The sequence below is a fragment of the Ziziphus jujuba genome, chromosome 2, assembly GCF_031755915.1.
Source record: "Ziziphus jujuba cultivar Dongzao chromosome 2, ASM3175591v1".
NCBI classification, from domain to species: Eukaryota; Viridiplantae; Streptophyta; class Magnoliopsida; order Rosales; family Rhamnaceae; genus Ziziphus; species Ziziphus jujuba.
The window spans coordinates 14649062-14653906 of record NC_083380.1 but is presented as its reverse complement, the minus strand read 5'-3'; the positions used below and the strand labels follow the sequence as shown (position 1 = coordinate 14653906).

Here is a 4845-nt window from a genome sequence, read left to right as displayed (position 1 = left end):
CAAATATTTATTTGATTTATTGTGGAATTATTGGTGAATTTATTGGATTAAAGAAAATATGCATTATATAAATTTATGCCATGTGAAAATTATTTTATGGTCTTGAGAATTTTGAAATTCTTGTGGTTTTAACATTAAATCGGGCATGATTTGATTTTCAAATATTTTAAGGAAAATATTTGTTTATGTTGGTGACTTCAATTTTTGTAAGCATGCCCATGGAATATTATGTGATTTAATTATTATACTTCAAGAATTATTTATGCTATTGGGAAAATGTGAATATTTAAAGTGGTGGATTTGGGAGTTGGTGGATTTGAAAATCATGGAATTTATGATGTTGATTATAAAGAAATTGTGGAGAATTTCTGGGTTCAATTGGATGGAATAAACCCGTTATGTTTATGGAAAATTTGAGATTTTTGATATAAATTAAATATGTGGATTTTATGAATTTTAGATGCACCGTGCACGTACTGGTGTTCTGTTTATATGTGATATGGTTAGTATGCACATGGATGTGATTAGCGCGCAGGTGGGTGTGAGTAGTGCGCAGGTGATTTTATATGGTTGTCCTGTGGTTGCCATCGGATGAGGGTAGGCCACCCCTCCATGGCCGGGATACCAGTTAGCAGCGGCGCAGTGGGACGCCACGCGACCTATGCCGGTTTCTTTCTATAACCTCCTGTCTGGCGGTATCTTGGGACGCTGGGTACTGTTGGCGCCACTGGTATATAGTGGGTGCATCAAGTGATTTTCAGAACTGGGATTTTAAAATAAATATTTTGAAACTGTATTTTCAAAAATTTACCATTTGGCTTTCTCTGCGACTATCTTTTGAAAAGCAAAATAATAATATTAATAATAATTTAGTAGACCCCCCCTATTAGCTCTGGTCGTCTCACAGAAACGTGTGGAGTGCACATTGGGTCACAAGAACATATTAGAAGATAGCTTTTTGAGTACTATAGACCTTCACGGCCAAGTTTTATTATCAGAGAAAGGAAACTTAATTTATTTGTGCTACATATGCAAACAAAATGATCAATGAGATGCTCCTCATTTGTCTCCACCTCTTTTCTTCTTTATTCCAACTAGCTAAGCTGGTTTTCTGCTATGCGTTTAAGAATGATAAAGAAGTGGAGCGCCTTCCCAAAATTAAAAATGGAAGAGTTCTCTTCAATCTTCTTCCCGTAAGAGTCAAAGATCAAATCCAAGATTTCTTCACCAAAATGCTGCTTGATTATCCGTTCCATGGCAGCTCTCAAATGGGATGCAAGAACTTGGCCATTAATTTTAGACTCACCAGAAACATTTGGTATCACAAGAGGTAGGTATTCCACTCCCTCTATGCTAAAACATCCATTTCTTTCAACAGCTGCTTCTAGTTCTTGGGGAGACATGTTATATATTGGTAAATTAAAAGAGTCCACCTTCTCCTCACTAACCATTCCCTGCAAATATATAGGAAAAAGAGAAGCATCCTTGAGGTTTATTTTTCAATTGATTCAAAGCAACCTAAACTTATTTAGAAAAGATAGCAATATCAAATATCAAATTGCACAATGTTAGAAAAATCCTTTCGTTGTTACTAAGTTTTCCACATATATTTTATTGTCTATTTGAAATGAGAGATTGATATCGATTGAACTAGATTATTTTGGTTGGTCCTATCAATTTGGACTATTTTAGATGTAATCAACATAAGACTGGATCAGATTTAAAATAGTACAGTCTAATTCAGTTGAGTTTATATTTATAATTGGCCTATAATCAATATTTCTTACCTTCCTTGCCAAGTCTATGAGGCAAGATCCAAGAAGCTCCAAATTCATACTAGGCAGACTTTGAGAGTGATGAGTTTCATTGGGAATTCCAGGAATGATGAGTACCATTAATCTTCCATATACAATCTCTTGTGCCTTGGCTTGTAGAAATTGCTGCATATCCTTATCGTATTGAGCTTTGTAAGCCCAAACTACTTCATCTCCCGAATTCGAGTAATGAATCCGGCCCTTATTCCAAGCAGGAGAGTTTTTGTTCACCACCTCTTTTGGTGCTCTAGAAAGCCAGTGAATGGCATAAGAAGAATGAACAAAGTGAAGAGAATTCTTGGGAAACAAGCGACCATGGAAAGATCCAGGAACACCTGCTGCAAAATATCGCAGGTCTTGAGGGAGGGATGTGAAAAACAGGTTGAAATCATTTAAGGTATGATCGCTAAAGAAAACTTGAAAATCCGGGATTTGTTAATTCAATCCTTCGCTCTTGTATTTGGAGTCAACTGTTTCGAGTATATTCTGTGCTGCAAAGAATGTATTGGGTCCAACAGAGCAACCCAAATCTGCAATTCGGAAAGTTTTGGAAGAAAGTAGGATTTCTTTGTCAAGCTCTTCTGCAATTGCTTTCTTTATCATGTATTTGGCAGAATCGGTAGCTTTTTTCTGTAAAAATGTACCAACTTTGCAAATTCATTTCGCAGTTGATAATAGCTGATCCAAACAAGAAGCATCTATTTGTATTTCTACTACAATAATTGTTGTTAGTGTATATACATATATATATATGCTGGTTGTGATTCAATTGAGAGATGGTCAAAGTCAACGTTTCTTATAAGCATCAATTGTGAAACGGTGCCGTTGCACTTAAGGAAGTGGTTAGGATGAGTCAGCGGTTAGTTTTCTGTTTTGGAGGTTTATAAATAATGGTTTAACTGCAGAAATAGAAAATATATGACAGAAGCAGTTAGTTCTCGATCAAAGCCTTTTTTCTTCTGGTTTTCTCTTTTCTTCTTGTAGCCTTTTTCTCATTGTATTTCTCTTTCTCTTGGTATTGTTTAGGATCATTCTCGGTGAGTGATTTGTGAGAAAGAGAGAGGTTGTAAAGGGGTTTCTGGTGTGGTTTATGGGTGTAGAGAATTTGTAAAATCAAGAGAGAAACTGCTGCAATGGTGTATTTGTTTTTGTTCATAGTGCAAGAACTTCTTGGACGGAGTTCACCAAGGATGTAGGTAATTTCTAGACCGAACCTCATAAAATTTGTGTGTTCTTTGTGTGATTCTTCTTGTTTGTTTCTTTCTATATGCTTGCTGTGATGAGTTCTGTATTGAATTAAGTTTCAATAATATATATGTATAGACTCATGGACAAATATACCCATAACCATCAATAGTCCACAACTTTGAAAGTATAATTTAATGAGATAATTAAGCCTGGAAAACAAATTACACACAATCCAAAAGTATCAGTAGAAGTTTTTCTAGCTATCTGTATAAATGTATAATAATATATCTATATATATATATATATGGAAATTTTCTTATCCACCATCGTGGACTAAAATAAATTTCAACAACAGCTTACAAATGCATGTAAACGCCTTTATTAGCGCTCTTATTCACTAATTGTGATCGCTGTCTTTGGACTTTAACTTTAGTCTAGGATCTAGATAACAGCCTCTTCATATATATGAAAAATAAATACGTAGACCTGCTGTGTAGAGTTCTTGGCATAACTGTAGAGACCATTTCCACCCATCATTGGATATGCTTCCTGCACATTCCTTGTCTCCTCGGTTGCCATCTCTCTTCTTTCTTCTATTTCTCTCTTAGTTGTAACACCCCGTCCCAAAGTACAACGGAAATTTTCCAACTTTGACCAAGGTTGACCGATGACCGTTGAACGAAGGGGTCAAAAGTTGACTTTTGACTCGGATGGAATTCTAGGTTGACTGAGGAACTGTTACAAAGTACACGTTGGCACGAGTTCGTAGACTTGTAGTACGTTGAAAACGGAGTTACGGTTTGAAAGTTATGAGCAAAACAAGTTGAGGTCCAAACTGTCCAAGGGATGCCGGAGCTGACTTTTTATTCATGCAAAGTTGAGCTTTGACTCATGCATGGTTGTGAAGTACTTGTCGATATGAGTCCGCAGACTAGCGGCACATCCGATTTGGACATGTGGATTGAAAGTTATGGACCTGTAGAGTTTTTTAAATACTGTATTATTTTAATATTATTTTTAAACGTGTAACAATGTGCCACGTGTGACTTAATAAATGTGACCATGTGTCACCATGTTGAGATGCCACATGTCAACCATGCTTAATACCATATTATTTTATTATTGTTATTTTATATAATAATATTATTTTTTAATATTGTTTAATTATTTTATTTTATTTTTATTTCTTTTCTTTTTTCTTTTTTTTTCTTTTCCCCACATGGGAAAAAAGGGAACGGGCCCTTCTCCTTCTTCTTCTTCTTCTTCTTCTTCTTCCTCCTTCTTCTTCCTTCTTCCTTCATTTTTCTCCCTCCCGCCGATACATCTCTCTCCCGTGTTCATCTTTCTCTGGCCACCACAAGCCACACGTGCCGGCCACCGTCCAAGACCACACGCCAGCGAGCTCACCAGCCAAATTTGGCAACCGGCCGGCCGGTGACGCGCCTAGATTGGGTCGGTGAAGTCGGCGACGGCGAGTTTAAATTTTCCAGCGATTCCGCCGTATTCCGGCCAACCAAGTCCAAATTAAACCTCCTTTCCCCCTATTTTGGGTCTTCTGATCCCAAATATGGCCTCCAATTTCCAAAATTCGAAGCGGTTTGCGAGATATGAGGAATTGAATCTCGGCCGAATCTTTCCGTCCACCGCCGGTTAAATTGAACTCAATGGAGGTCGGTAATGTGATCCTCATCTCACAAGCTTTCCATAGACATATAATTTGTCAATTTTAGTTAACGTTTGTGTTAGACCCTCCGGGTACGGGGTATTATTTACCCGAATAAAACATTAATTTATTTGACTGTGTGTGAATTATGTTCTAGCAGCACGGGTGAGTCGTGGAATT

General features: G+C 37.0%; 1 pseudogene; it reads right to left on the bottom strand.

The window, feature by feature from the left end:
- Nucleotides 1–1094: 1094 nt before the first annotated feature.
- Nucleotides 1095–3581, bottom strand: LOC107418631 (loganic acid O-methyltransferase-like; annotated as a pseudogene).
- Nucleotides 3582–4845: the final 1264 nt, after the last annotated feature.